Source organism: Crinia signifera, chromosome 1 (assembly GCF_055691185.1).
Source record: "Crinia signifera chromosome 1, ASM5569118v1, whole genome shotgun sequence".
Taxonomy (NCBI): Eukaryota; Metazoa; Chordata; class Amphibia; order Anura; family Myobatrachidae; genus Crinia; species Crinia signifera.
Window position 1 is genome coordinate 3,891,110 of NC_139217.1, and position 12,809 is coordinate 3,903,918.

The 12,809-nt window shown below is 45.4% G+C and overlaps 1 protein-coding gene across 1 annotated transcript in view; it reads right to left on the reverse strand.

The window, feature by feature from the left end:
• LOC146057963 (N-acetyltransferase 8B-like) overlaps window positions 1–12,553 on the reverse strand; it is a 101,744-nt gene extending 89,191 nt beyond the window's left edge. Inside the window, exon 1 of the mRNA XM_083170650.1 lies at window positions 12,347–12,553. The gene's annotated coding sequence lies outside the window, so the exon portion shown is untranslated. The remainder of the gene's footprint in view (window positions 1–12,346) is intronic.
• Window positions 12,554–12,809: the final 256 nt, after the last annotated feature.

Consider the following 12,809-nt stretch of genomic DNA (forward strand, 5'->3'; position numbering starts at 1 on the left):
GCACAGCACAAATCACAACCACCCTCTTCCCTCTCCTATGCTGGAGTAAAGATGGCGGGGCGCGCGTGCGTCTTATATAGAATCCAGATCCCGCGAGAATCCGACAGCGCGATAATGAAGTTTTGCCTTGTTTTCGGTCCGGAATTCAGGCGGGAACTCCCGAGTCAGCTCGGATCCTGACTCGGATCGCGATGTTCGGGTGGGTTTGGATCTCAAAGATCCGGACCCGCTCATCTCTAATTTTGATTGCCCATCCCTGTGGAGAAGCACCTTATTAGTTAACCTGTTCAAAAACAGGTGATGGCAATCAAACTATAGAGGAAAGTCCAGCAGCAGAGTAGTTTGTCTCTCCTGGCATGGGTCATGTTGGGAGGTATGCAGTTCAGATAGCAGTCATTGCTGCTACATCGGCGCTTGCTTTAAGAGCTTACTCCAGACAGCCTCCTGTATCTTGTGTCTCCAGTCCAGTCTTCTGGTAATTCTCTGGTTCAAGTCCCAGACTCCATTACCTGCTTCAGCTCACAGTCTGTTATACTACTCCTGTGTCTCCGGTCCAGTCTGCTGGTAATTCTCCGGTTCAAGTCCAAGACTCCATTACCTGCTTCATATCAGTCTGTTGATCTCTGAGTTTGTCCCCAGTATTGTTCTTAAAGCTACAGTCTTCAGCTCCACATCATTAAACAGTCTTCTATTCCTCATCGTCAAAGCCGCAGTCTGCAGTTCCTCACCATCCAAGCCACAGTCTACAATCTCATCTCAAGGATTTACGTTGTTTCTTATATTCACCCATTCTCAAGTATTCACCTGTACCATAATTTCCATTGTGTGAATAAAGTTTCTTCATCTTATCCTACTGCATCTGTGTACTCCTTCCATTCAAGAACATCACTAACCACCTACAGTAGGTGACGTCTGGGTGCCCCAATCCCCAGTCATGACTGTAGGCTTCTGTTCCTGGGGCCTGGGATTGAGGCCAGTCATGACCTACTAACACAGGGGCGGGTAACTATGGACAAACAGCCACATGTAATCTGGCAGTCTTTCCCCTGATCATTAAAGGGGCAATGGCTGTAGGAAGGGCCGGAACATCTACATGTACACAACAAATGAGGACTAGTTCATGGGGCAACAACTCACACAAAAATTAAGACAAGAAAAAGGGGGGTGGTTTGAACACCAAGCGCTGCTGGATGGACATTCATTTATTGTGTAATAAACCTTGCTGAACAGAATGCACACTGTATAACTTTATATAAAGGATGGCATATATTGTAACCATTCAAATGTACTATAAAAAGTATCTGTGTGATTAGCACGTTTGCAATGGGATTCCATACATTAGTAGACTGTATAGTCAATATGGGGTTAATATCCGATTGCTGATCAAAGTTAGTATTATAATGAATTGCCAAGCTGGTTAGTAGCCAAATATATATGGGGTTCGCCAAGCAAGCTGTGTTAGTGGAGGCATTGCACAAGGCCAAATTAGCATGTAAGCAGTCCAGCATGTCGGCCAGTTAGTGTATGGTCGGAGCAACAAGCTTATGATTAGTTGTAGTGTATCTCACCCTCCAGCTGAATGCGAGACCACAGGGGAGCCTGGTGTTTCAAGGCTCAACCCCGTGCAATGCATAGCCTTGAAGGTCTTAGAAATGGACGGGGGGTGGTCAGGAGGTCTTGCTTGTGCTGCTGCGGTGGTGGAGAACGGGTGGGTGCCGGGCAATGCGGCTGGACGTGGAAGAGAAACCAGACGGTGCAAACGTGTGGCGGAAGTGACGTCTACGTGTTTCGTTTCTTGAGAACGTTTCTGGTTGCCATAGAAACGAAACGCGTCAACGTCACTTCCGCCACACATTTGCACTCCAGGGTTCCATCCGACAAACAGCTGATCTCCCGTCTGGTCTCCCTTCCACGCCCAGCCGCATTGCCCGGCACCCACCCGTTCTCCACCACCGCAGCAGCACAAGCCGCCTGACCACCCCCGGTCACTAACGCTGACAGATAGCTTTTTCGCGTGGACTGCTTACATGCTAATTTGGCCTTGTGCAATGCCTCCACTAACACAGCTTGCTTGGCGAACCCCATATATATTTGGCTACTAACCAGCTTGGCAATTCATTATAATACTAACTTTGATCAGCTATCGGATATTAACCCCATATTGACCATACAGTCTACTAATGTATGGAATCCCATTGCAAACGTGCTAACCAGACACTTTTTATACTACATTTGTATTGTATCAGTGACGTGCGGTGAGATATGTGGTTGGTGAGGCACAGGCTTGGTGGAGCCAGTGCCGCCAGGCTCTGTGGGAAGCATTGGGTTCGGGATGTTTCTGCGCTGACAGGCTGGTGCGGTAACTGCCCCCTGCATAAGCAGCGGAGACCTGCCAGAGCAGATTCTGCCTGTCGGCGCAGAAGCAACCTGGACCCAGCGCTTGCCACAGACCCATCGTTGCTGGCTCCACTAAGCCACCATGGGGTCTGTCCACATACCTCTTCACTTAAAAAAAACAAACACATGCAGCCAAATGTACTAACTAGCCTCTTAGGGACAGAATTGTGTATTTGTGTTGTGACAGAGGTGTGTATTTGTGTAAAGTGACAGAGGTGTGTACGGTTTCTGTGTGTTTGTGTAAAATAAGTATATTTTTAAATGAAGTATACAGTATTGGCCCAATGTACTAGCCTCTGAGTTCAGTGGCTGTGTGGAGTGACGGACAAACTCTTGAGTTTTTTTTTAAAAGGGCAATCATTTAAAATGCATGGTTTTGCCTTGTAAATGTCTGCCTCTTTAAAAGAACCTCTGAGTTCAGCCAGCACCCCACACAGCCAGTGAACTCAGAGGCCAGTACATTGGGCCAATATACTTAATTTAAAAAAAACACACAGACCTGTCACATTACACAAACACACACCTGTCACTTTACACAAATACAGATACACACCTCTGTCACAACAACACAAACACACATGTCTGTCTGTCCCTTAACACAAACACACATGCCTGTCTGTCACAACAATACAAACATACATGCCCGTCTGTCCCTTAACATAAATAAACACCTACAATATGCCCCCACCCTCCACAAATTACCTTTTAGCCCAGGCACCGCTAACATGGATGCCGAGGCAGCAGGCAGCCTGGTAGCAGTGACCGCAGCGTCCCCGTCGACATGGAGCAATAGCGCCGGGCAGGAAGCATAATACAGACCCCGGACAGTAAGGGGAGCAGACGGTGCCGGTGCCTGTTGGCCAGTTAACAGCAGGCAGCCTGGCAGCAGTGACCGCAGCGTCCCCGTCGACATGGAGCAATAGCGCCGGGCAGGAAGCATAATACAGACCCGGACAGTAAGGGGAGCAGACGGTGCCGGTGCCTGTTGGACAGTTAACAGCGGGAGCTGGCGGCTGAACGGCGCGGCACAGCTCCGCCCCCCCACACCCGGCAATTCAAGTCAGCAGACGAGCTGTGCAGCGGGTGCACGGCTCGTCCAACATTAAAAACTAAACTGTCCCATGGCTATAAGCGGCACCTTACCTATAGAAGTGCCATCGTTCAGGGACGCGCTTTCTGCCTTTATGAAAGCACGCCCCTGTCACTGAGACAGCATCACTGTGCCCAATCACTTCTGCCTCAGTGACAGGGGCGTGCTTTCATATAGGCAGAAAAGAACATCCCTGTCACCGAGGCACCGCTATAGGTGCCGCCTATACACACTTTTTGAATGAGCTTTTACAGCTCAGTTGTCAGCCCTGCCCACCGCCCGCCCCTGTGTCTTTTACTTTAATATGGACAGCGGGAGGCACCGCTCTTGGTGCCTCCTTAGCTGATCAAAAAAAGTAAAAATGATTCTAATAATACAAAGCATATACTTATGACACAAAATATGTGTCATAAGTATTTTCTTTGTATTGTATTATTATATTAAACATAAATGACAGGGGAGGCTCTGCCTCCCCTGCCTCCCCTGACTGCACGTCCCTGTATTGTATGTATATGCATTGTGATTTCATTTGTGAATGGTTACAATATATGCCATCCTTTATATAAAGTTATACAGTGTGCCCAGTGTGCATTCTATTCAGCAAGGTTTATTACACAATAAATGAATGTCCATCCAGCAGCGCTTGGTGTTCAAACCAACCCCCCTCTCAATCTCTCCAAGACCAGCATCTGAGAGGGAGTCTGGCATGTATCCGGATCCTGGCGTGGGGACACCTTACCCCAAGACAATGGTTGCTGCAGGGACTGACTTAGAGATTCTGGCATAATTAAAGTAAAAAGGATCTCCATACCTTCCTGAGCCAGCAATGCATTATCTGCTAGCCGGACTGCAGAGTCTAAAGGAGGCATGTCCAAACTGTAGCCCTCCAGCTGTTGTGAAACTACACATCCCAGCATGCCATGCCATAGTTTTAGCATTCCCTAATAGCAAAACTCTGGCAAGGCATGTTGGGACTTGTAGTTTCACAACAGCTGGAGGGCCATAGTTTGGACATGCCTGTTCTAAAGATTTATCTCGATGCAGCTAAACCCAGTGAGTAATTTTGGCAGGAAAGAGATTAGATGATGGAGCTACCAGTGGCGGTTTTTACCTATGGCGGTTTTTAACACCCCTCCCCCATGAGACTGCACTGGCTTCACTGTGACTGGCAGGGACTTCCAATTGGAAGTCCGACCTGCCAGTCACAAAGGCAGTCCCATTGGGAGGTGTTCCCTCCTTCCGGGATGCCTTTGTGCGGGCTGCCGTGAAAACCTATAGCAGTACTGCACACGCGCTAGTCCCGGTGCCTGTAACTTATATTGTACAGGCGCCCGGACCAAGATTGCTTCTATGGGCTGTTGCCCAAGCAGCCCATAGAAGCTGGCCGCATGCGCAGTACAGCTGTTTGTACTGCGCATGCGCCAGTGCCGGTGCCTGTCATCAAAGCACAGGCGCCAGGGACGGGGTAGAGGAGGAAGCGGCGGCAGCGACAGGGGGAGGGGGTGCCTGAATCGCGGTACCCCCTGCTGCGGCCAGAGGCAGCCCCCCTCCCCCAATAAGGCATTGCGCGTGTGAAGTGTCCTTTGAAATGCACTATAGCACAAGAACGACTTTACTGTACAATACTGTACACTGTGTTCAATTGCCATTTTTCTCATAAAATACAATTGCACTTATGCTATTAATAACAGGCTATTGGGATAAGTGAGCGAGGGTACAGTATGGTCGGAGTACGCACTGTAGCAGGCCAGACTCATGTTAACAAAATGGCTGTCGGGGTTCAGCCAGGGCTTCATGGGAGCCGACATCTACGGAGCTAGTGATGGCATAGGTTACACTTGTGTAAGGGCGCTGCTGTACGTGCGTCTCATTATGCTACACTGGTTACGCTTCAGAATGAATGACATATGACAGTACGAGCAGGCCAGTATCGAGCACCAAGGGGGTTAGCCAGGGCTTCATAGTAGCCCACATCTATGGAACTAGCAATGGTTTAGGTTACACTTTCGTAAGGACACCGCTCTGCATTCATCTCACTGTGCTATAGTGGACAAACACAGATTTACGCTACAGTGTGAACGACAGGACAGTATGAATGACAGGACAGTGTGAATGACAGGACAGTGTGAACGACAGGACAGTATGAATGACAGGACAGTATGAACGACAGGACAGTAAGAACGACAGGACAGTATGAACAACAGTACAGTATGAACGACAGCACAGTATGAACGACAGGACAGTATGAATGAAAGTGCAGTATGAACAACAGTACAGTATGAACGACAGGACAGTAAGAACAACAGGACAGTATGAATGACAATACAGTAAGAACGACACCACAGTATGAATGACAGTACAGTATGAACGACAGGACAGTAAGAACGACAGGACAGTATGAACAACAGTACAGTATGAACGACAGCACAGTATGAACGACAGGACAGTATGAATGAAAGTGCAGTATGAACGACAGGACAGTATGAACGACAGGACAGTAAGAACAACAGGACAGTATGAATGACAATACAGTAAGAACGACACCACAGTATGAATGACAGTACAGTATGAACGACAGGACAGTATGAACGACAGGACAGTATGAACGACAGTACAGTATGAACGACAGCACAGTATGAATGACCGTACAGTATGAATGACAGTACAGTATGAACAACAGGACAGTATGAACGACAGTACAGTATGAATGACAGTACAGTATGAACGACAGTACAGTATGAACGACAGCATGAATGACAGTACAGTATGAATGACAGTACAGTATGAACAACAGGACAGTATGAACGACAGTACAGTATGAATGACAGTACAGTATAACCGACAGGACAGTAAGAACGACAGTACAGTATGAACAACAGGACAGTATGAACGACAGTACAGTATGAATGACAGTACAGTATGAATGACAGGACAGTAAGAACGACAGGACAGTATGAACGACAGGACAGTGTGAATGACAGGACAGTGTGAATGACAGTACAGTATGAACGACAGTACAGTATGAACAACAGGACAGTATGAACGACAGTACAGTATGAATGACAGTACAGTTTGAATGACAGGACAGTAAGAACGACAGTACAGTATGAATGACAGTACAGTATGAACGACAGTACAGTGTGAATGACAGGACAGTATGAACGACAGTACAGTATGAACGACAGGACAGTATGAACGACAGTACAGTAAGAACAACAGGACAGTATGAACGACAGTACAGTATGAATGACAGTACAGTATGAACGACAGGACAGTATGAACGACAGGACAGTATGAACGACAGTACAGTATGAACGACAGGACAGTGTGAACGACAGGACAGTGTGAACGACAGGACATTATGAACGACAGGACAGTATGAACGACAGTATAGTATGAATGACAGTACAGTTTGAATGACAGGACAGTAAGAACGACAGTACAGTATGAATGACAGTACAGTATGAACGACAGGACAGTGTGAATGACAGGACAGTATGAATGACAGTACAGTATGAACGACAGGACAGTATGAACGACAGGACAGTAAGAACGACAGGACAGTATGAACGACAGTACAGTATGAATGACAGTACAGTATGAACGACAGGACAGTATGAACGACAGTACAGTATGAACGACAGGACAGTGTGAACGACAGGACAGTGTGAACGACAGGACAGTGTGAACGACAGTACAGTGTGAACGACAGGACATTATGAACGACAGGACAGTATGAATGACAGTACAGTATGAACGACAGGACAGTATGAACGACAGCACAGTATGAACGACAGTACAGTGTGAACGACAGTACAGTGTGAACGACAGGACAGTATGAACGACAGTACAGTATGAATGACAGTACAGTATGAACGACAGGACAGTATGAACGACAGGACAGTAAGAACGACACCACAGTATGAATGACAGTACAGTATGAACGACAGTACAGTGTGAACGACAGGACAGTGTGAACGACAGGACAGTAAGAACGACAGTACAGTATGAATGACAGTACAGTATGAACGACAGTACAGTGTGAATGACAGGACAGTATGAATGAAAGTACAGTATGAACGACAGGACAGTATGAACGACAGGACAGTATGAACGACAGTACAGTATGAACGACAGGACAGTGTGAACGACAGGACAGTGTGAACGACAGTACAGTGTGAACGACAGGACATTATGAACGACAGGACAGTATGAATGACAGTACAGTATGAATGACAGGACAGTATGAACGACAGCACAGTATGAACGACAGTACAGTGTGAACGACAGTACAGTATGAACGACAGGACAGTATGAACGACAGTACAGTATGAACGACAGGACAGTATGAACGACAGGACAGTAAGAACGACACCACAGTATGAATGACAGTACAGTATGAACGACAGGACAGTATGAATGACTGTACAGTATGAACGACAGGACAGTAAGAACGACAGTACAGTATGAATGACAGTACAGTATGAACGACAGTACAGTGTGAATGACAGGACAGTATGAATGAAAGTACAGTATGAACGACAGGACAGTATGAACGACAGGACAGTAAGAACAACAGAACAGTATGAATGACAGTACAGTAAGAACGACACCACAGTATGAATGACAGTACAGTATGAACGACACCACAGTATGAATGACAGTACAGTATGAATGACAGTACAGTATGAACGACAGGACAGTATGAATGACAGTACAGTATGAACGACAGCACAGTATGAATGACAGTACAGTATGAACGACAGTACAGTATGAACGACAGAACAGTATGAACGACAGTACAGTATGAATGACAGAACAGTATGAACGACAGGACAGTAAGAACGACAGTACAGTATGAAAGACATTACAGTATGAATGACAGTACAGTGTGAATGACAGGACAGTATGAATGACAGTACAGTATGAATGACAGTACAATATGAACGACAGTACAGTATGAACGACAGTACAGTATGAAAAAAGGACAGTATGAACGACAGTACAGTATGAACGACAGGACAGTATGAACGACAGGACAGTAAGAACAACGGGACAGTATGAACGACAGGACAGTATGAACGACAGTACAGTATGAATGACAGTACAGTATGAATGACAGTACAGTATGAATGACAGGACAGTAAGAACAACAGTACAGTATGAACGACAGTACAGTGTGAATGACAGTACAGTGTGAACGACAGGACAGTGTGAACGACAGGACAGTATGAACGACAGTACAGTATGAATGACAGTACAGTATGAACGACAGCACAGTATGAACGACAGCACAGTATGAACGACAGCACAGTATGAATGACAGTACAGTATGAACGACAGGACAGTATGAACGACAGGACAGTGTGAACGACAGTACAGTGTGAACGACAGGACAGTGTGAATGACAGGACAGTATGAACGACAGGAAAGTATGAACGAAAGCACAGTATGAACGACAGTACAGTGTGAACGACAGTACAGTATGAACGACAGTACAATATGAATGACAGTACAGTATGAACGACAGGACAGTATGAACGACAGTACAGTATGAATGACAGTACAGTATGAATGACAGTACAGTATGAACAACAGGACAGTATGAACGACAGTACAGTATGAATGACAGTACAGTATGAACGACAGGACAGTATGAACGACAGTACAGTATGAACGACAGTACAGTATGAACGACAGCATGAATGACAGTACAGTATGAATGACAGTACAGTATGAACGACAGGACAGTATGAACGACAGTACAGTATGAACGACAGTACAATATGAACGACAGTACAGTGTGAATGACAGGACAGTATGAATGACAGTACAGTATGAATGACAGTACAGTATGAACGACAGGACAGTATGAACGACAGTACAGTATGAATGACAGTACAGTATGAACGACAGTACAGTATGAACGACAGTACAGTGTGAATGACAGTACAGTATAAACGACAGGACAGTATGAACGACAGGACAGTAAGAACAACAGGACAGTATGAACGACAGTACAGTATGAACAACAGTACAGTATGAACAACAGGACAGTATGAACGACAGTACAGTATGAATGACAGTACAGTATGAATGACAGTACAGTATGAACGACAGGACAGTAAGAACGACAGTACAGTATGAATGACAGTACAGTATGAACGTCAGTACAGTGTGAATGACAGTACAGTATGAACGACAGGACAGTATGAACGACAGTACAGTATGAATGACAGTACAGTATGAACGACAGTACAGTATGAACGACAGCACAGTATGAACGACAGTACAGTATGAATGACAGTACAGTGTGAACGACAGGACAGTGTGAACGACAGGACAGTGTGAACGACAGTACAGTGTGAACGACAGGACAGTATGAATGACAGGACAGTATGAATGACAGTACAGTATGAACGACAGGACAGTATGAACGACAGCACAGTGTGAACGACAGTACAGTATGAACGACAGGACAGTATGAACGACAGGACAGTATGAACGACAGGACAGTGTGAACGACAGTACAGTGTGAACGACAGGACAGTGTGAATGACAGGACAGTATGAATGACAGTACAGTATGAACGACAGGACAGTATGAACGACAGCACAGTATGAACGACAGTACAGTGTGAACGACAGTACAGTATGAACGACAGGAGAGTATGAACGACAGTACAGTATGAACGACAGGACAGTATGAACGACAGTACAGTATGAATGACAGTACAGTATGAATGACAGTACAGTATGAATGACAGGACAGTAAGAACGACACCACAGTATGAATGACAGTACAGTATGAACGACAGTACAGTGTGAACGACAGGACAGTATGAATGAAAGTACAGTATGAAGGACAGGACAGTATGAACGACAGGACAGTAAGAACAACATGACAGTATGAATGACAGTACAGTATGAATGACAGTACAGTATGAACGACAGGACAGTATGAACGACAGGACAGTATGAATGACAGTACAGTATGAACGACAGCACAGTATGAACGACAGTACAGTATGAATGACAGTACAGTATGAACAACAGAACAGTATGAACAACAGTACAGTATGAATGACAGTACAGTATGAATGACAGGACAGTAAGAACGACAGTACAGTATAAAAGACAGTACAGTATGAACGACAGTACAGTATGAATGACAGCAGAGTATGAATGACAGTACAGTATGAATGACAGTACAGTATGAACAACAGAACAGTATGAACAACAGTACAGTATGAATGACAGTACAGTATGAATGACAGGACAGTAAGAACGACAGTACAGTATGAAAGACAGTACAGTATGAACGACAGTACAGTGTGAATGACAGGACAGTATGAATGACAGTACAGTATGAACGACAGTACAGTATGAACAACAGTACAGTATGAAAAACAGGACAGTATGAACGACAGTACAGTATGAATGACAGTACAGTATGAATGACAGTACAGTATGAACAACAGTACAGTGTGAATGACAGTACAGTATGAACGACAGGACAGTATAAACGACAGGACAGTAAGAACAACAGGACAGTATGAACGACAGTACAGTATGAACAACAGTACAGTATGAACAACAGGACAGTATGAACGACAGTACAGTATGAATGACAGTACAGTATGAACGACAGGACAGTAAGAACGACAGTACAGTATGAATGACAGTACAGTATGAACGTCAGTACAGTGTGAATGACAGTACAGTATGAACGACAGGACAGTATAAACGACAGTACAGTATGAATGACAGTACAGTATGAACGACAGTACAGTATGAACGACAGCACAGTATAAACGACAGCACAGTATGAACGACAGTACAGTGTGAACGACAGGACAGTGTGAACGACAGGACAGTGTGAACGACAGTACAGTGTGAACGACAGGACAGTATGAATGACAGGACAGTATGAACGACAGTACAGTATGAACAACAGGACAGTATGAACGACAGCACAGTATGAACGACAGCACAGTGTGAACGACAGTACAGTATGAACGACAGGACAGTATAAACGACAGTACAGTATGAACGACAGCACAGTATGAACGACAGCACAGTATGAACGACAGTACAGTGTGAACGACAGGACAGTGTGAACGACAGGACAGTGTGAACGACAGTACAGTGTGAACGACAGGACAGTATGAATGACAGGACAGTATGAACGACAGTACAGTATGAACAACAGGACAGTATGAACGACAGCACAGTATGAACGACAGCACAGTGTGAACAACAGTACAGTGTGAACGACAGGACAGTATGAATGACAGGACAGTATGAACGACAGTACAGTATGAACGACAGGACAGTATGAACGACAGCACAGTATGAACGACAGTACAGTGTGAACGACAGCACAGTGTGAACGACAGTACAGTATGAACGACAGGACAGTATGAACGACAGGACAGTATGAACGACAGGACAGTATGAACGACAGCACAGTGTGAACGACAGCACAGTGTGAACGACAGGACAGTGTGAACGACAGGACAGTATGAACGACAGGACAGTATGAACGACAGGACAGTGTGAACGACAGCACAGTGTGAACGACAGCACAGTGTGAACGACAGCACAGTGTGAACGACAGTACAGTATGAACGACAGGACAGTATGAACGACAGTACAGTATGAACGACAGTACAGTGTGAACGACAGGACAGTATGAATGACAGTACAGTATAAATAGGGAAAAAAAGGTGAAGCGCTAGGTGGATCAATTGGATATCACAATTTTAATATTTTAAAAACATTTTAAAAACAATAGATGAAAATAACCAATAGCATTTATGACAATAACAGTAAAAGAAATGGACAAGGAAGATAATACTTATGTCTCTGCGTAGCTGCCGTTAAGTCCTTGGTGAATTGGGGGCTTTTACTCGCTGAGTGTAGCCCTGGAGGATATGGGTGAACAAGTTGCCGTCCTGGATGGTGTAAATGAACGCTGGAGGATGATCTGATTCCCAATTGTGGGGTCCTCACTATGTTGCGCTGATTTCAGGAGGGAACTGTAGTAGATTTCTCGCTGGAGGATGATCTGATTCCTTCTGATTGAAGGGTCCTCACGATGTTGCGAGTGATGGAGTCCACGATGTACTGGTGGAAGATTCCCCAACTGGGGTGGAATTTAGGAGGGCAATCCGGAGTGGTGACAATGAAAAGGAAAATACCAGGGTGGGGGGGGGGGAGGGCAGCGGAGGCAGAGATTCTTCCTGGTCCAATTAAAAATAGCAAGTGCTGCCTCCCATTTATTACCACCTTCCCAAGATACACAAGACACTCACTTCACC